Raw genomic sequence first — 21,654 nt, 5'->3', positions numbered from 1 at the left:
AATGTTAATATCGTTCCGCAAGCACCGTATTCGCCTGATATGGCTCCATGTGACTTTTTCCTGTTTCCCAAGCTCAAGTTGCCGCTCCGTGGAAAACATTTTGAGACAATTGAAGTCATAAAAGAGAATTCGAAGAACACACTCGAGCTTGACTTGTTTACAGTAGCACAGAAAACAAACTATGTGACATATCACGCTGAAATTTGCCATGTAAGCTTATAACAGTCCTACCAAAAAACAAAAAATTTATTTTGCCATATGTCATCCGCGGACCGTTTTATTGATAACGTCTCGTTCATATTTGAGTAGAAGGTAAGCTGCAGCTTTGTTTGAAAACTCACTAATACAATTTTTTATTTTTTTCATTTTTTTATTACAGATATATATACAACATAAAATACATACCAATATTTGTTAACACTGCAACAAGTTACAAATAAACTAACGAGCGGTACAATTTTAGTATCATAAAGACAATTTTGGGAAAAGATTCTCATAGTTCCTTCCTTAAGTTAACATCCAGCCTTATTGCGTACCATGTTGAGTTGAGGAAGGATTTTATTCTGGAGTCGTTGAAGTATATGTACATTACTTTGACTGGCACAAACCTTTAATTGTGCGCCGTAGGACTACACATATTTTATAATTTGTTTATAATTTAGCAATAGAGCTTTGATCTTCGTCAAATTAAAATCTTCGTCATTTTTATTATCTTCAGATAAACTTGAAGGCGTTTAAGTTTTGTAGGCTGCTTCCATCGAAACTTAGCATCGAGCTTTATGTCATCTCGGTGAAACAGCAAAATTAAGAAAAACATGTTTCTAATAGCGGTCGCCCTCGGCAACATTAAGACGCACACCACAAATAGGAGGAGGAGCTCGGCCAAACTCCCAAAATATATATATGTATATATGTTGCAGTGTTTGCATGTGGTATTGGCGCCCCTATCCGTATTATTGGATAATGATTAATTTTCTGTTGGTGAAGTAATGTAAGCTAATTTTTCTCGATTTGTTACATTTGGTCAGCTGATAAATTTGTACTTCTTTCTATTTTTGATTCTCCTTGCATTATGATTTTATTAATAGGATTAAGTGCAGATATAGTACTGTTTCTGCCGCTCAATATACGAGGGTTGCCTTTTATATTTTCCGCCTTTGCAACTCTGCATGCGCTGAGCTTTAACTCGATATTACTTACATATTGATACAATACGAAAAGTTTGGTATTTTTCAGCATAAACTTAAATATGTTTTCACTTATGAGCTTTATTTGTCCTTTTTTCAGCGAGTTGTAAATTTTTTCTCGCCCAAAAGATAGGTTTAACTCGTGAAAATTTTCTTGCGTTGATTTATTACGACTTTCGACATGGATTGTCGAGACAGAAGTGCATTGGTCAACTCACTTTGACATTTGGTGTTTTGGCATCACACTTCGCCACTAACGTGGGCATCGATCCTTTCAAGATGAATTTCGTAAAGGCCATCCTGAAACGATTATTGTGGCAGAAACAATCGATGCTGTGCATTAATTTATAACGGAAGATCGTCACGCGACATATCATGAGATAGAGACATCCTTGGGCATTAGTGGGATCAGCATACTCGGACATTCAATATCGCAAGAACATTTAGTCGAAGAAGATGATATGCTCTTTCGGATATCGCGAAATTTGAGAGATGCCCAAGAAATGACTCATGTCGTTTGGTATAAAGAAATTTCGAAGAAATTCGGCCGTGGTGGTTGAAAGCAAGTCTGTGGCATCGTAGCAGGTAACGTGTCTTGGATCTTTGCATATGAGTCGGATAAAGCAGCAATCAGCAGTATGGATGGTTCAAGATGAGATTAGTCCAATAAAAATTGTTCGGGGAAGAAGCACCTCAAAGCATCTCTCTTTCTGATAATGTCCCAACAGCACCACTAGAGCAATTTACAATAGTCAGTTCTGGGTGAGCACACAACCATTTTTTTACCAGAAGTTTTCGCAGAATTAAGGAAAGCCAACCGCGTAGAACTGATCATCCTTTTTAATTGTTAACAATTAGAAAAAAAATACTCCCAGGGGAGTTATGGTTTCTATTGATCATCTTATTTGTTCACATATTGGAAAGAATGAACAAATAATGGCTTGTGAAACATGCGTATTATATGAAATAGCAATTGGATTCATTTCCATTTGACGAGCTTAACCACATCTTCTCCTTTGCTAATCCTCAGCAGCTCCTTATTATATCTGATTTTACAATAACTTACCTCAACCCGAATCGGACCATACACTTTTCGTAGGACTCTTTACATGAATGTTCGGAGATTTTGTTCATCCTTGAGTGACATTACTCATGACTCACAGCCATACATCAAAACTGGTTGTTTTGTAAATATTGAACCTACAGCTGCGCGAGAGTGGTGGAGATTTTAGTAGTTTCAGGTTAACGTAGAATGTTTTGATATATGTATATATTATTTTTACATCGCAAAATGTATGTCAGCAGTCATGCGGAAGAGAAAATAATTCATATTGGTTTCGCTCATTTCTCGATCCATCCGCCTCGCTTCTTTATCCGGCCTAGAAAAGTCAAAACCAAGGGGTGTCTTATGATGCTGCTGATATCATTATCGTTGTCATACGCCAGTAATTTTTTATTTATGCTCTTATCAAAAACTACGAGTTAACGATTTAGATCTTCAGCCTGAACAAATTTTTTCAGCACTAGAAGAAAAAAAATCACATGAGAAGGAGTCACCATATCTAAAAACTCGTTTGCTGGCAAACAGCTTTGTTGAGTATTTTACAGTTCCGTCGTTTTATACAACCGCATTATTTTGGCGTTGATACCAAATTCAGATATCGTCTCTTATAGCGAATCCATGTTTTCCTTTGGAAAGCTGCTTTAGAATCCGCAGGGAAAAGGTTTATGTAGAAAATAGTTTTTCAGCAGTCTTTTCCAAGATTTAGAGAATTACGAATATCTGGTCGATAGTAAAATTGTAAGATATAAAACATGGTCTGAAAAGTCTCAGGCCTAACAAAACACGTAGAACGATTTATCTTTTGTCTCAAAAAAAGAGGTTGTCTGTAAAGTCGGTTACCTGACGATAGTTTAACGTGACAACGTCATAAGAAAATATTGATGGAATGGTTGCAATTTTCAAAACAAAATTTTAATTTTATTTGTTTGATAGATATTTTGTATGGATATAGAGGAGGAGGTAAATGGAATTGCAATGATATAGGCCAAGTTACATTTACACAAACGTGCAAAATGACGAAACATTTATCAAATTCATGAAAGATATCTTCAATTTCGACTGTGCATCAGACGTTAATAAGTCAACAACACTAAGAGGCACCATCATCGATTTCCCTTTTTCAAGACACTTTACACTCGAAACACTCCCTTTCATTTCCTACTTTTTCTATCATCGTCCTATTCTCAACAGAGAAATGGTTCATTACCATGCACACAGGAAGAAGGCATATGCAAATACAAGTATGTGAATTTATATACCTACGTATGCGCATATACATACATATATATGCTCACTCAAGTAGGACAGAGCCAGATGTCGAACGTTGCCGAACGCGGGGGCCGATTGTGCTCTTTGTCGTTCGTTCCGCGCTCTCGCTTGCAGTTCAAGCACATTAGCTTACATTTGCTTGCGTACGGAATAGATTCGTATATTTGAATGTCCATATGATTTGTATGCATCTTTACATTTAGATTTGTTCTTTTTGAAAATTGCGCGAAATTGTATATGTATATGCATGTTTATATACATTTATATATTAGTATACAACATATCTTATAAGGTATGTGGTAAATATTACCCTACATTTTTTCCTTCATATATAATAAAAAAATTAATAATAATAACATTAAAACAACAGGTATTATTAACAAACTTGGTTTTATTTTAAATTCTTCAAGTAAATCAAATTAATAATAATCAATAAGAAGGCATATGCAAGTACAAATACGTGAATTTATATATGTATGTACATTTGCGCATATACATACATACATATTTACGCTCACTTAAGTAGGAGAGAGCAAGATGTCGCACGTTGCCGTTCGTTTGCTTTGTTTGCTTTGTCGTTCGTTCCACGCTTTTGCTTGCAGTTCATTCAAGGTAACGGCAATGAGCAAGGTAACACTAATGAGCAAGGTAACGACAAATGAGCAAGGTCCGAGCGAAATTTATTACCGGCGAGTATTTTTCTTAAGTCTGCGAATAGCCAATTGCCGCTGGAAGCCAAATCTGCCGAATGCGGGGGATGTGGGAGCAATTCGAAGTTACCCACCATTTTGAATAGAGATTTCTCATAGTTGAGTGCTCATGCAAAATAAAGCCATACTTTTGATATCTTTACGATATCAGCTAACGTAAGCAACTTCATTTTCAATCACGAAAACGATTTTGTTGATTGCTTTTTGATGTTTTCTGGTGTTACCGTCTCATTTGGACGTCCTCATAACACTTTTCAAGCCATTGCTTCACTTGAAATTAAAACACGAAATCCTTTCTGATTCATTGTTCTGAAAATAACCAAAGTAGCGTCACTCTTAGCACAATAATTCACAAACAAATGAATAGAATATCATGAAATCAAACAGCTGTCTTTTTAAGGTTAGTTAAGTGAACTCAAAAAGAGGTGAATACAATAAAACTAGTGATACCTATGTATTAGGCCCAGAACTTTTCAGCCCATGTGTTAACATGAAATTGATAAAGTCTCATCGGATATCAAATGGTGAGCTTCAGCGTTTCACAAAAGATGGCGTTTCAGAAGATAGGTCCATGCATCCTATAGCGAGAAGAATAATTACACATCAATTGGTGCTGATTTCAGAATAACTCTTCTTCTTATGCACGCGACGGAGTGCTTTAATATTCCAACAGTCAGGCAAACATTCATTGCCAGCACCTTGCCGCCATATCTGAGCTGCTCAGCAAGCAGTACGGCAACTTCGCAGATTTTTTGTTTTTTTAATATTTATCAAATATATATTTTCCACGTAAAAATATTATAATTTAAATGTAACTGAAAAATTAGTAAATATACCAAACTGTATTTAATTTGCTACAAAGCCAACATTTGCATCCAATCAAAGACCATTCACAAAATTTCTTAAACTTATTTTTCTAACCCATACAAATGTATGCAAAGTATGTGAATACCGTTATATGACTTATTCAAACATTACAACTACTATTGAACTCTTCATATGCGTCATACACTACATATCTGAGGATGCAAATCTCTTGCCCACCAATAAAGCCAATTTCTTACCTTGAAAGGGGATACAATAAGAGAGCAAGGAAATCCATTTGCAAGCCATATAAATCAATTCAAAACGAATGGCTGTCTTGTATTTCCACTATTGCTCTACTATTGCTTCGTTTTGTACTTGTTGTCGCAGTGTTTCTTCTTGAATAGCTATTGAATAATGCAAATGTAAATCTTTTCTTTGTATTTGCCATTTATTAAATCTCTTCAACTGACACATTTACTTTGTTCACGCAATGATAACACATGAATGAATGATAACAGTAATTGTATGTATATTTTCAGAAAAGTTGGCAAGTTGGTGAAAGTACGAGTATTACTTGAAGTTGGAGAAGAGAATAGTATGAGTCGGAATTCTATAGTGATAGCAGAGGAAGAGGAAGGCCTCCTCTGCGTTGGAAATATCAGATGGAGCAGGACTTGGCTTCACTTGGTGTTTCCAACTAGCGCCGGTTAGCACGAGAAATAAAGGACTGGCGCGTTTTACGGTTATAGCACACAGGAATAAGAAGAAGAAATCTATAGCACACAGAAGAAGAAGAAGAACTCTATAGCTTCACATCGTTGGAGCGACCATTGTAGCCGCCGTAGTGACCAGATTCGAAACCCCGGAAATGACGAGCCATCTGATAGAAGACGTTTTCTATAACAACTTTCGCCACTCGCCAGGCAAATGCAAATCCACGATTAGCAAAAATCTTCCTTGAAAAACTTCCTTATAAAAATCATCTGCAGTTCGGAAGTGGCTTAAAACTGTAGGTTCCTCTATTTGTGAAAACACGTCAAGACGTACTTCACAAGTAGAAGGAGAAGCTCGGCCAAAATCGCACTGAAAGGTGTAAGCACTATTTATAAGCAATTGCTGATATGACAGGGAGAAAATTGAGAATTTAAACCGAATCGTTTGTAATAAATTCCCAAATTATCCTTGTATGTGTGTGAGTTAAGCAAGCTTGCTGTCCAACCTGAATACCAAATTTTTCCAATGGATCACTCTAAAATCACTTTTGTGCGACTTATTTCCCCATTAAAAGTATTAGTGGAAGGAAATAAAGAAGTGTAGTAAAAATAGACCACACTATGTACAGGGCCCGGCATCTATCGTTACGGATTTGAACTAGGTATTATTTGAAGAATGGTAACACTTAGCTGTCATCTGATTTGACAGAAAATTAGTTTTATTCTTCCGCTGAACGAAAGTGGTTGTGTATACGCTCAAAGAACGCTGGGAAATGTTGCGACATTACTTTGAAAATCATGGTAATGTTGCAGAATGTGTACGAAAATTACGTACGGCAATGGAAAGAAGAAAAGCACCGAATGAAGCGTATGTGCGTTACTATGCGTTTGGCCGCCTCGGAGCTGCAATTTGACACCGTTGGATTATTATCTTTGGGGTGCCGTCAAAGACCAGTGTTATGCCAATAAACCAGCAACAATTGATGCACTGAAGACCAACATACGCGATGTCATAGCTGAAATACAGCCGCATACAATCGAAAATGTGTTGAAAAATTGGACCGCTCGTATGGGATGGTGCATGGCTAGCCGAGGCAGCCATATGAATGAAGTTGTGTTCCATCATTAACCGGAAGGATTGTACTTCAAAATAAAAAAAACAGTTTGGAAAAATATTGAGTAGTTTCTCTTTTATAGCATTTTTAATTCCGTAAAGTTATATGGCGGACCCATATAATGAAGTAACAAATTTTAAAATTTTTGAAAAATCAGTGCAAATTTACTACGATCGTTGCAAAGCGCCAAACCTGGTTTACATCCCAGTTATTTTAAAAAGTGTTAAATTTTTTAGAAACTAAATTTGAATGTATTGTGGTGGAATTTTGGATAATAAAGTTCACTTACCGAAAGAGATAATTTAGGTCAACATGAATTTAACTGGATATATTTGCCTTTAAAAAACATCGGACTTTTAAATTTGGTCATATAAAGAAAAGTTGTGAAGAAACCTCGATTTCGCTAGTTTTTAAAGCGTGGCTAAAACGATAATTTATGTGACGCTAAAACCTTCTCGAAGTAAGAAAAATTTCACACATGTACCGGGTGATCCAAAGACAGCCATTTTTTTAAATCCCATAATAGAAATATTTGAACAACTTTAAAATCAGTTTCACGAAGTTGCGGAATACAAAAACATCAATAAATATTGCGAAGTTGTACCCAAAACAACTAACTTTATATAATACACATTTTTATTTCGATATCTATGCTAACAGACAAGATAAGGGTAAATAAGGTTCGAAAACCATGCATGCCAAGAAGTCAATGTTTGTGAAAAAATCCTGTTTGTGATGTTGGCCTTCTGAGGCTGACAGTGGAGATATGAGCTTGGTTGATCTTTTTTTTCCAACAGAATGGTTCTCCATATCACACAATTCATTGAACCAACCCTTTTTCTGTATAAATCTGCGAATTTAAGATTTTCCTCGGCCATTAAATGTGATTTCGAAGATTGATGTCAGCAATCCGCCATTTTATATAAGAATGATAAGAAATTATTTATTTTTATATTTGAATACATATTAAATAAACCTAGTAAAAAAAAATACTCGAGTTTGTTCATACTTCGAAAATAAATCGTCAGAGTTTGTCTTTTTCCGGTCGCTAGAGTACTTTAACCGCTTAATCCTTTCACAGGATTATTTAAATTCAAATTACGCAGTCCAAATTGTACCTAATTTTACGATAGATCCCCTTTTAGATTAATGTTAATTCTTACAGACCAATTTGTGTACCAAGAAGTACAGGGTCCTGCACTCGAAGCGTAACCAATTAAAATGGCTACAAATTTAGTTTGGAAAATTTCTTTTATTAAATTCAAAGTAAAAAATGTGTGAAACTAATACAAAATTAAGAACCAAGTTAATCTTGCTCGATATGAACACCTTTTACCTTGACTATGGCCTTGAGAAGGCCAAAACGAATCGGAAGTTGCCCGAATGTGATTTCCAGGTATTTCGGCCCACTCGCGAAAAATGGTTTTTTTAGCGCCGCGAGACTGGTGAATCTGTTAGTACGGATTTTGCTCTCCAAAATAGTCCAAAAAAATAATCCATCGGATTCGCGTCTGGTGAATTTGAGAGCCTTGAAGCGTTATGAAGTTCGGAACGCTGTTTTAACCATTCTTGGTTCACTCGAGCTTTGTGAGACGGTACCGAGTCCTGTTGAAACGTCTATAGTCAGCCACTGGAATGTTTGTCTGTCCACGGCTTCAAAGAAACCTTCAGAACAAGCGCTCATCTGCGGTTACCGCGGCTCGAACCATTACCTGTGGCAAGTGCTGTCTCCTGATGGTCAATCGATAACTCAAATACTCGTACGATAGGTCAACTAAACCCTATCGTTTTTGGAGTTTACGAATTGCTCAATTTGAAAAATTGTCTCGTTACAAAACACAATGTTCGGAAATTGACCGCTTTCTACCAAGCGAAGCAACTTCTTCGCTCTCTCAAGTTTGACTTGTTGCTGCTTTGGTGTGAGATCATGCGACTTTTGGATCTTGTAAGGCTTGACTTTGAAATCATTTTTCAGTATACGGCGGATGCTACGTTCAAATATTTTTAGTTCTTTCGCCATTTGATTGGCCCTTCGTCTGAGATTTTGTTCAAGTCGCTTCTTCACTATTTGAACCATTTCACGTGACGTTGCTGTCTTTTGATGACCACATCCATGACGTTTCGCGATGCTACCAGTCTCATTGTAACGAGTGATAAACAAAAACTTTATTTACTTTAAGGGGCTCGATATCACGAACAAACGCTGTTTGTGATTTTCCATCCAAATATAACTCATTCACACTATTACGTTTGAAGTCCATTACTGATTTTTTTTTTCGCGTTCACTCTCGGAAAATTGTTTCCGCGCGCTTGTAAACAATACTCAGGACTGTCATTTTGCGAACAAATAGACAGCTAATGCCTGTACATCAGCTGCGCGAGCATTTTGAAGTTGGTTACACTTCTTGGGCGGGACCCTGGACATGCACTACGAGCAGAAAGTACCGGGAGGGTTTAAATAAAACAAAACAGGCAAATTTATTTTATCTCCTTTATATATCTAGACTTTAAAGTTTTTTTAGTCATAGACTTAAATATATAAATAAATAAATTGAAAGAATGTTGGCTTACGTGTTTACGGCTCTGATATGGGCGATATAACTTTCATATTTAAATCCAGCATATGTACGTACTACATTTGGAATAAATTTCAGTCAGATATTTCAATTTTATTTTGTTTTTTTTTTTTTCATTTCAATATACCAATATCTAATAATCGGTATGACTATTGAAAAATGTGGATATGGAAGATATGTAAGTCTGCACGAAAGGCTCGTCATACTGCCGATTTTTATTATTTTCCCCAATGCTGTGTTTTTTGCACATGTAGAGATAAGGGATGTAAATTTTTATGAATTGTTGATTATAATCACGACATTCCGTTCCCTGATTTAGATAATTATTATTTTGCTTCTACTTAACTCGTAAAATGTGCACCTATTTTAACTGCTTTAGGTTCACCAACACGTAGTGAGTAGTGAATAAAAGAAAAAAATGTACCCGTTTCGACCTACTGGCAGGTTTATAATATTTTCAAATGGCGTCGTATGTCAGCAATATTTGACACTTGTGAACTAGATAGCTGCAGTTCCTTTTCAATATTCAAAATCTTTTTTTTTTTAGTAAAAAGTTATTCAAAAACCAAAGTTAATGCTTAATTTTGTGCCACGCCATGTATGGTTTGGCATTATTTCCGCTTTGGCGAATTGCTAATGTAGAAGCGTCCCACCCGAAAGTATGCGAAACGGTTCGATTCCGTCGTTTGACAGTCAAAAGACAAGCGTCCTTCTCTTTATCACCTATCGCTCAAACTGTTATGCAATTCCAATACGCCTAAAGTATGCAAGATATAATAAAAAAATATCCCTACTTATACTTGCAAACACTGGCCTAAGCATATCGCCTGTGAGCTAAGGTGATATATACAAAGTCGCTTCTTCTTCTTCTTAATTGGCGCTATAACCGCTTACGCGATTTTGGCCGAGATTAACAAAGCGCGCCAGTCGTTTCTTTCTCGTGCTAACCGGCGCCAGTTGGACACACCAAGTGAAGCCAAGTCCTTCTCCACCTGATCTTTCCAACGCAGAGGAGGCCGCCCTCTTCCTCTGCTACCACCAGCTGGTACCGCATCGAATACTTTCAAAGCCGGAGCGTTTGTATCCATTCGGACGACATGACCCAGCCAACGTAGCCGCTGGATCTTTATTCGCTGCGCTATGTCTATGTCGTCGTAAAGCTCATACCGCTCATCGTTCCATCGTCTGCGATATTCGCCGTTGCCAACGTGCAAAGGTCCAAAAATCTTACGCAGAATCTTTCTCTCGAACACTCCAAGCGTCGCTTCATCGGATGTTGTCATCGTCCAAGCTTCTGCGCCATACGTTAGGACGGGTATGATGAGAGTCTTGTAGAGTGTTAGTTTTGTTCGTCGAGAGAGGACTTTACTGCTCAGTTGCCTACTTAGTCCAAAGTAGCACTTGTTGGCAAGAGAGATTCTACGTTGGATTTCAAGGCTGACATTGTTATCGGTGTTAATGCTGGTTCCTAAATAGACGAAGTCCTTTACAACCTCAAAATTATAACTGTCAACAGTGACGTGGGTGCCGATACGCGAGTGCGCCGACTGTTTGTTTGAAGACAGGAGGTACTTCGTTTTGTCCTCGTTCACCACCAGACCCATTTGCTTTGCCTCTTTATCCAGTTTGGAGAAGGCAGAACTAACAGCGCGGTTGTTAAGGCCAATGATGTCAATATCATCGGCATACGCCAATAATTGTACGCTCTTATAAAATATTGTGCCTGAGCGATTAAGTTCTGCGGCTCGTACAATGCTCTCCAACATCAGGTTAAAGAAGTCACACGACAGCGAGTCACCCTGTCTGAAACCTCGTTTGGTATCAAACGGCTCGGAGAGGTCCTTCCCAATTCTGACGGCGCTGCTGGTGTTGAGCAACGTCATCTTGCATAGCCGTATTAGTTTTGCGGGGATACCAAATTCAGACATCGCGGCATACAGGTAACTCCTTTCCGTACTGTCGAATGCAGCTTTGAAGTCGACGAAAAGATGGTGTGTGTCGATTCTCCTTTCATGGGTCTTTTCCAAGATTTGGCGTATTGTGAATATTTGGTCGATGGTGGACTTTCCAGGTCTGAAGCCACACTGATAAGGTCCAATCAGTTGGTTGACGGTGGGCTTCAGCCTTTCACACAATACGCTCGCTAGAACCTTATAGGCGATATTTAGAAGACTAATCCCGCGGTAATTGGCACAAATTGCAGGATCACCCTTCTTATGGATTGGGCAGAGCACACTTAAATTCCAATCGGCAGGCATGCTTTCATCCGACCATATTATGCATAGGAGCTGATGCATGCACCTTACCAGCTCCTCGCCGCCATGTTTGAATAGCTCAGCCGGCAGTCCGTCGGCGCCCGCGGCTTTGTTGTTCTTTAGCCGTGATATTGCTATTCTCACCTCGTCATGGTCGGGTAGCGGAACGACAATTCCGTCGTCAACGATTGGGGTATCGGGATCTTCACTTTCTCGGTGACATGCGCAGTTGTCACTGTTTAATAGGTTCGAGAAGTGTTCCCTCCATAATCTAAGATTGCTCTGTACGTCAGTCACCAGTTCGCCGTCTTTGTTCTTACAGGAAAACGCCCCGGTCTTGAAACCTTCTGTAAGCCGCCGAACTTTCTGGTAGAATTTTCGGGCGTTGTTCCTGTTGGCCAGCATCTCAAGCTCTTCGCACTCACGTATTTCGGCCTCTCGTTTCTTCTTTCGGATAATACGTCTCTCTTCCTTTTTCAGCTCTCTGTAGCGATCCCACATGGCTCGCGTTGCGCCCGATCGCAGCGTGGCTCTATGCGCGGCATCTTTTCTTTCTGCGGCAGCATGACATTCCTCGTCGTACCAATTGTTTTTTCGGGCTCGCCGGAATCCGATTTCTTCTTCGGCGGCGGTACGTAGGGAACGAGAAATGTTGCTCCATTGCTCGCGCATGCCGATTTGTTGGGCAGTGCTTTCGGTGAGCAGGAGTGAGAGTCGAGTGGCGAATCTTCTGGCTGTCTGTTGTGATTGCAGCTTTTCGATGTCGAACATTCTTTGCGTAGGTAGATGTACGTTTTTTGCTGCACAGAGGCGGGTGCGCAGCTTGGCTGCAACAAGGTAATGATCCGAGTCGATGTTGGGTCCTCGGATCGTGCGTACATCTAATACACTAGAAGCGTGTCTTCCATCTATCACAACATGATCGATCTGGTTTCGCGTTTTTCGATCAGGAGACAGCCAGGTAGCTTGGTGTATCTTTTTATGCTGGAATCTGGTGCTGCAGACTACCATGTTTCGGGCCCCGGCGAAGTCGATCAGCCTCTGTCCGTTACCGGATGTTTCGTTGTGCAGGCTGAATTTTCCGACTGTGGGACCAAAAATTCCCTCTTTGCCCACCCTGGCGTTGAAGTCGCCAAGCACGACTTTTATGTCGTGGCGGGGGCAGCGCTCATAGGCACGTTCCAGGCGCTCATAGAAGGAATCTTTGGTCGCATCGTCCTTCTCTTCCGTCGGGGCGTGGGCGCAAATTAGCGATATGTTGAAAAAACGGGCTTTGATGCGGATTGTTGCGAGACGCTCGTCCACCGGAGTGAACGACAGTACTTGGCGACGAAATCTCTCTCCCACAACAAATCCGACACCGAATTTGCGCTCCTTTACATGGCAGCTGTAGTAGACGTCGCAAGGTCCTATGGTTTTCTTACCTTGCCCCGTCCATCGCATCTCTTGGATGGCAGTGATGTCAGCCTTTACTCTCACGAGGACATCAACCAGCCGGGCAGAGGCACCTTCCCCATTAAGGGACCGGACATTCCAGGTGCATGCCCTCAAATCATAATCCTTAGTTCGTTTGCAGGGGTCGTCATCAGTATAGGGAAGTCTCATCCGAGGCTTTTTTACACTTTTCATTGGGGGCGATTTTTAAGTGGCGGGTCCCAAACCCAACGCACAACCAGCTATGCTGGAATGTTTCGCCTTCTCACGTTAGCTCACTCCCGAACGGATGTTCGGAAGCTACCCAGAGGATACGTGGGCTAATCCCGGCCGTTGTGAGCTGCTTGAACCATATGCAGAAGAATCGTCCTGGCCATTCCCAAGTGAATGGCGATCAGTAACTTTCCCCACTTGCGTGGACTTCTACACATGGAACCATCCTCCAAAGTCGCTTAGTCATCGCTTAATTGATGTTGCTTTCACACACAAACTCTTTGCTTGGCGAGCGATCGAATTTTCTAGCGAGCAACAGCAAACGTTTTTATTGAAAGCCAAAATTAATAATGAATCAAAAAACAATAGTATTTGAGGGCGATACCATCAATAGCTTTTCGATATTTTGGCAACTCAAAGTCGCTAGCTCTCACTACAACTCGGAGCTCTTCAAATTTTACAAACGATAAAAATTTAAGGCTGTGCATGCCCGTCAATCTTGCGAAAATAGCTCCAAGTCTTTTGTCATTTTTATTTAAAAAATAAAGCGTTAGTTTGAACTGCATGCAAGGGACAGAATCGCGCTGATTCGCTTTTTTGTCTACTACTCGTACTAATTCAATGCTCAAACATGGTGCGCTTTCAAGTGCCCCTCTGTTCACAAAACTTGATAATAACATATTTTATATTTAGTTGCTTAATTTTTGTCGCGGGCAACTCAAAGCTATGCCCAATCGGAGGCGGAGTCCTCTGACTTTGTTTTTTGCGAGACAAAACCTGGGTAATACGATTTGAATTTGAATTTTTTTTATTTTTTCTTTTTTCTTTTTTTTATTTATTATTTAATTTTATTATTTCTTTAGGTGGCGCTAATGAATTACCCAATTTTTATTTGAATAACTTTTTTACTAAATAAAATAAATGAGAACTTAAAATGATAACACTGAATCGAAATATTTTTGGAATGAATTAGTTTTACTATATTATAATCTGATAGATAACTTCACTTAACTGTCCGCCGCGGGTATCCATACGATCTGTTTAATTTCTAGCTACGTTTTCCTATAAAACTGGTGAATATTGCAATAAACAAATTACTAAGCCCGCTGTATGGCAAGTAGCGACGCGTTTTTGGAACCAAATATCATCAAGGTTAGCTGATTAATTTTTGAAAACAAAAGGTCAGTCATCATGGCTGGATAGGGCTCGTCATTCACCGTAACGGTAGTTCCTTCTTAATTTCGAAGGTAATAAGATGGATGATACCGCCAGCGTGTAAACCGTACGCAAAAAGGATGAAGTGCTTTCTAAACTTTAAAGTTATGATTGGGAAGAACAAAATAATAGTTTTAAATGAAGTTATATTAGTACTAAATAAAAATAAAAAAATAAATAATTGGCGCGTACACCCTTTTTGGGTGTTTAGACGAGCTCCTCCTCCTATTTGAGTGTGCGTCTTGGTGTTATTCCACAAGTGGAGGGACCTACAGTTTCAAGCCGACTCCTAACGGCAGATGGTTTTTTATGCGGAGCTTTTTCATGGCGGAAAAACACTCGGAGGTATTCCACTGCCAGTCGGGGGACAACCCCTATTAGAAAACCTTTTTTTTCTATTACTTTGGGGTTTCATGCACGGTGGCTTCAAACCTACTTTCTTCCAAATGGTAGTCACGATACAACCCTTTCAGCTATGGCCGCCAAATAACTTTAGTGAACGAAAATGTGAACTCAGTTAGCCATTCTCAGCAATCAAACCATAGTTATCGATACCAATAATACTCATGAAGGGGATATTGTTTGATGCAACAAAGCCATTCATATATATTTTAGTAATTTGAAGAGTTGAATGATGACCAAAAGAAACCCGCCCGATTTCTGCAACACCAATAATTTTTAATATGGCCTTTTTGCAACGAAAGAGAATATTTGGGTGTGTAATTTAATTGCTTCGTAAGGAATTACAAATCTCGAAAATACCGGGAGACTTGAAAGAGGCCCTAGTACAGATGAGCAAGTATGCGTAATTTACATGCTGCACTACATATAATCCTGTTTACAAAAATGTGTAAAAGTGCGTCCCCTTGTAATTAAGGTAATTACATTTGTGTGCATTAAATTACTCGTTGCTGCCTAAGGGCACTGACACGCAGAGCCCTAATTGCCGAAGGAGAATTTTGCACTGTGACAATTAATTTGCATGTCATGTGTTGACTTTAATGCTTAAATACTAAATTAAAGACGGCACATACATTCGGATATACACACATATATGCCTACATGTAATTGTATTTATGCATTAATATTCTCTGCCGGATTAGTTAAAGGGTCTGAGTAAAAGCAAAACAGAAGCCAATTTAAATTCAACTCCACCTGACGCTGCTTTTAGTCGCTTGCCTTCACATGAGCCATACCGCTATCTCGTACGAAATTGCACTAGACAACATAAATTTTGTCAATATTACTTCGTTTACATATACGTAAGTATATAGGGTGGGCCATGTAAAATTTGCTTTTTGCATCGGCTATAAAAAAAAACTAATCCATAGTTTTTCAAACTTTTTTTTTATTTTGAAGATTGAACATTTTCATTTATGAATAAAAAATAATATCGTTCAAATGACTGCCACGACTAGCTTTACAGTAGGCCATTCGATCAACCCAATTTTTAAGCACATTTTCGATTGTTTGGGCTCCAATTTCATGAATGGTAACTTCGATTTCGTGTTTTAAAGCATCAATCGTCTCTGGATGGTTCGCATAGCATTTGTCCTTAACGTCTCTCCACAAAAAATAGTCCAACGGGCTTAAGTCACAGCTCTGAGGCGGCCAATTGATATTGGAGTTCAAAAACGGTAGAAAAAAGTTCGAGTGTAACTTTGGCAGTGTGACAAGTTGCACCGTCCTGTTGAAACCAAATGTCATCCATGTCATCCTCTTCAATTTTTGGAAACAAAAACTCGTTGAGCATGTCACGGTAACGCTCGCCATTTACTGTAACCGCGGAAGAAGAAAAAGACTCACCACTTTGGAAATAGGTTTTCAATATTTCCCAATTTTGTTCAAGCGTATAGCGTCCCATTTCGTAAATGTCAAACCTTTAAGTAAATTATGAACACATTTGACATGCCATTTGTGTTACCATTCTCAAAAAATAGGTGGTTCAAAAAGCAAACGCTATATGGCCCACCCTGTATTATGAACAAATTGTGTAAAAAAATGGTAGTTCGGTAAATCGCTTTCTGATAAAAATATTATTAAGATGTAAGCGGTTCTAGGCGCATTTTTTCATAATTTTTATAAAACCGATTTTTTTTTTGTATTTTTGAAAATTATCGTACAATATAATTATAGATGTTAGACGTTGTTATTATCTTATTTTGTTTCATTTTAATACTTGGCTTCTTTTTAAAAAGTGACCAGATAGCTATGATGGTTCTTGGAAGGCTTTTGTTTCAGCAGCTTTCAAAGTTACTCATAGCGTTCAAACATTAAGTAGGATTTGCCTTTCCAGTATGCATCGTGGCACGATTGCCGAGCGAAATCAATAAAATTTTCTAGATCAGTTGCAAAATACGCTATGCACATCCGGACTTTGTCCAAAACGTCAACTTCCCGGAAGAGGGCTATTTCTGGTAAGCCTGTGAAGTCAAGAAGCACAACTAGCCTTAATGGAACGTATCAATGCATCATCAAAAGCGGACTGTTTGGCAAATTTTATAACATAATGGCATTACCACAACTTAGTTCACTTCAATTAAGAATGGAGGCTTTATGTGGCCACATCTCGATAACATCGATATATGTCAGCTGTGATTCTTACAAGACGGAGCTACATCCAAGTGTTTTATTGATTTTCGTGGCTTGGATAGGTCAAACTATACAAAACAGTAGTCGTAGGCCGGCCAATAATTTCAGTTTCTTGCTTATTTTGTTACCTAGTGTAATTACTGCAAAATATTCAGTATACGCCGTGGAGCACCATTTAGTAATTAAGGTTATTCAGTCATTGTTGATGCAAAATGTTCATTGCAAGGGTTGTAAAAGTATTTCGCTTTAGCTCCATTTGTATATGCAAAGCACATAGCGACAAATGCACATACACACACACACAAAAGTGTTATTATATTCAGCGACAATTGTGCTTTATTTTCCCTGCAAATACACTAAAGGCATTGTGCCTAGAACTTCATCAAAGCAATATTTCAACCAGTATTTGGTGGCAGAGTAATGAGCTGATGTGCTGATATTAATAATTGCGTTGAAAAGGTAACAAAACCAGTGTCTAACTTTGCATATATTTTTGGCGGTGTTCAACTTGTTTACTAATAATAGTTATAGTCATGCAAGGGGTGGTCAAAAAAGTTTGCGAAATGAAGGCGTTGGAACGGGAAGGGGCGATTTCTTCATTTAACAATACTTTGCAACTCGAATGAAGTATAATGAAGTACAAAAAGGAATTTTCTTTGAAATTGGTCCATTAATATTTGAGATATCATTTGAGAAAGAGCAACTCAATAGGGGAAAAAACTGCAGCAAAAAATGAAAAAACTGTGCCAACTGACGACAAGTATTAGTGTGATCGTTCTTATATATATATATTGTTACCAACTTCACACTGCTTGTATCTGTAAAACAGTTCATGGCATCAACGTCAAAATTGTTCTAATGACAGTTCAATATATTGTTTACAAGCCATCAAGAGCATTTGCGTCTCAGTTTTGTTGAATTTTTTTTTCTGTGATGGAATTCAAACGTAATAGTGTGATTGCGTTATATTTGGCTAGAAAATCACAACAATCCATTGTTCGTGAGCTCAGTCACCTCAAAGTGAATAAAATATTTGTGTATTGCACTATAAAACGTTACAATGATACTGGTAGCATTGCAAAACGCTATGGAGGTGGACCATAAAAAACCGCAACAACGCCAGAAATGGTTCGGAAAGTGAGGGCTCGACTTGAACGGAATCCATGTCGAAGTGAAGTGGAAGAAAAATGGCCAAAAAACAAAAAATATCGCAGCATTCGACGCATATTGAAAAATGAGCTCAAGGTCAAGGCTTACAAGTTCCAAAAAGCACACAATCTTTCACCCCAGCAAAAAAAAGTTCGGTGCGAAGAAGCAATGGAGTTGTTGCGCTTGCACGATCGTGGCGAATTTCCTAACATTGTGTTTTCTGATGAAAAAAATTTCTCAATTGAGCAGTTCATAAACACCCAAAACGATCGTGTTTACTTGACTGAACGCTCATACGAGAATTTGAGCCTACGTATGGCCACTCGAAGCAATTTCCCATCGCAAGTAAGAGTTTTGGCCGCTGATGGACGCTCTCTCATCGTTTTTATGGAGCCTGGTGTCAAAGTGAATGCGACTTATTATCGGGAAAATGTTTTAGAAGCTGCTATAGAGCCGTGAACACGCACACATTTCGGTCGTAGACTATGGACGTTCCAACAGGACTCGGCACCGTCTCATAAAGCTCGTGTGCACCAAGAATGGTTAAAAAATCATGTTCCACACTTCATTTTGTCCACACAATGCCTTTCGAATTCGCCAGACGCAAATCCGATGGACTATTCCATCTGGACCATTTTGGGGAGCAAGGCGAGGACTAAAAAATATGTGAATATGGATGCGCTGAAAAAAGCGAATTTATGAGAATGGGCCAAAATATCTCAAGATTACATTCTGGCAGCATGCAACTCATTTTTTGACCGTTTGAAGGCTATAGTCAAAGCAAAACGTGGTCGTATCGAGCTAAAGTGAATATATGTTAAAATTGTAATCATTTTTGAATAATTTTGTCTTTGAAATCAATAAAAACTAATTTCACACAAAAACGTTATGGTGTTTTGAATAGGTAACACTTCATATCGTTCACCCTGTATTATCCAAAGTATGTTTGCAATGTGGTGATGTTATCCTTAAATTTCTTCTATGGCTATAAAAAATATATATTATATTTTTATGTTTTTTATTTAATATTTACTCATACCGCCAACGCTTTGAAAACTACCATTGAACTCGCATTTCAATAAATTTGTTATAAAATATTTACATATCGATATTATTTAATCTCTTCTTTTTAATTTCTCTACGCAATGCCCAAAAAGTAGGTAATACTAGAAATAAAAACAAAAATAAATAAATATTTGCTTTCCTAAGGCCAAAATTATGACCAAGATAATTAATTACTTTTATTAAAATATGTTTTTTTTAGTATTCTTCGTACCGCCAACGCTTCGAAAAACGATACCTTATGTTGTAGCATAAACAATAAATAACAATTTTTATAGTGACCCTCAAAATTCTGCAATATTTTAAAATTATTTTAAAATGAAAGCGACAAAACAAAATTATTTATTTAATCTTTTATTTTTGTTTTTTTAATTTAAATTTTTTTTTCGAGCTAAATTTTTTTAAGCTAACACAAAAGGTATCATTTTCAAAGCGTCGGCGGGACAACTAAATATTAAAAAAAAAAAATTAGTACAAGTTATTAATATTTTTAGTCATATTACAGATTTGGTGGGTTCCTGGAGAAAACAGAATATTTTTTCGGAGCCATCCTAACTCTTACCTATCTCAAATCCTTCATCTTAATTAACACAGTACAGCGTAAAAGAAAAAGTATAAAGAGTGTTTTTTATAGCCATAGAAATTTTCAAAACATTCTAGAAAAGAACAAAACGAAAACAGAAACAAAAATAAAAAATAGCAGACTAATCAGCAAAGAGGATTCACCACAGGGCAATACACAAAGTTTTTATTTATTTTTGAATTGCGGTTTTTGCTTTTCACCTTAAATTTAAATTTGTTGGCCCACTTGTCTGAGTGCTTTCATCCATCTGGCATCAAGAAACCACATGTATTTTTAATGTTGCTTGCTTTCAACTGGTAAGTCACTAGTAGCTCACTAGCTATGCCGCAAATATGTCTGTTGAAAGCAAGGTGTTGCTGAAAAATAAACCAAAAAACGTTCGACTTACTTTGCTTTGAATTTCTTTACTGCTGAGCAAATAAGAGCAGAACCATAAATCTCAGCGAATGTATACAAATTACGCTTTTTATTAAGTTTCAAATCAAATTCTTTTATTTTCATTTCAATACTGCAAAAACTAAGTCACTACACGCAACTACATATATTTTCCCCTTTCACATGTTATTAACACTTCAATTATTCGAGACGCACACCCACACACACGCGCGTGTGGTCGTCGGCTCTTCGCACAAATACAATAATTCAATTTCCGTTCGTTTCGAGTGCCGCCAACTGACTGAAGTGTGTTCTCAAAAAAAAATTCAAACCAGCTGTTTCCTTTCGTTTTCTTTCCCATGGAATTGTTTGTGCCAATTGGCATGTAAACAAGGCATGCGCAGTGTAGCTACCGTTAGTATTTGTTCCTTTGTTTTTTTTCTTTTTTGTTTTTCTCTTTTTGAGAATTTCATTTACGTGAGACTTTCTCACCGGATGTGGGTGGCGGCGCACTCCAACCAGTGATTTGTAAACATCTGAGATTTAGTGTTTAAAGGAAAATTGGTCATACAAGGTATTCCCTTTAGTTTCACGAAAAAAGTAATACTTGTTTTATTTTCAGCAATATTTATAAAAATAATGCTTTTTTTTGCTCTTACAAAGTTACATTTTCTTCAAAGTGACATTTCTTCCACGCTCACCAATTGCACCTGCTATTTTTAATTTACGCAGAACATAAATTCATAAATTTCGTAAAAAATCGATTATAATCGGAAATAATTTTTTGTTTAGTTATTCCATTTAAATGTTGACCATTACCTCGGATACACTTTTGGAATCTGGAATCTGCCCATCGCTGAGGAAGTGATGTCGAGATGCCGCTAACCTCGCGAAGGATATTTTTTAAGGTCTGGGATAGGCACTGAGTTTGTTTGATAGACTTTACTTTTGAAGTACCTTCCTAGGAAAAAATCAATAGGGCGGGATAAGTTGGCGTCCAGGTCCAGGATATGTCACCGAAACGGCTTATTATTTGTTAGGGAAGAAATCACACAGTGTCGACATGGGCTCTTTGATCGTGTCTGGCGTGGCGTCAAAGAGGATTATTTTCTTATTATTTCCTCCCATGCTTACCCTGAACAATTTTCAAAAAAAATATGGTCCAATTATTCCACCGCTTGACAGTGCATAACCAACTAGTCACTTTGTGACTGTGATGTTTTAATAGTGGATTCCGTCTTTTAGGTGACCAAAAATGGCACGTTTGCATATTTACACAATCATTGAAATAAAAATGGGCTTCATCACTCCAAAAGGCAATACAAAATCACTCGTC

At 38.0% G+C, this 21,654-nt stretch overlaps 1 protein-coding gene across 1 annotated transcript in view; it reads right to left on the bottom strand.

The window, feature by feature from the left end:
• LOC129253100 (uncharacterized) overlaps positions 1-20,395 on the bottom strand; it is a 146,105-nt gene extending 125,710 nt beyond the window's left edge. The window contains exon 1 of the mRNA XM_054891346.1: positions 20,332-20,395. The gene's annotated coding sequence lies outside the window, so the exon portion shown is untranslated. The remainder of the gene's footprint in view (positions 1-20,331) is intronic.
• Positions 20,396-21,654: the final 1,259 nt, after the last annotated feature.

This window comes from Anastrepha obliqua, chromosome 1 (genome assembly GCF_027943255.1).
Source record: "Anastrepha obliqua isolate idAnaObli1 chromosome 1, idAnaObli1_1.0, whole genome shotgun sequence".
Lineage (NCBI taxonomy): Eukaryota > Metazoa > Arthropoda > Insecta > Diptera > Tephritidae > Anastrepha > Anastrepha obliqua.
The sequence above is the reverse complement of the archived record's forward strand: the minus strand, read 5'-3'. Positions and strand labels throughout refer to the sequence as shown.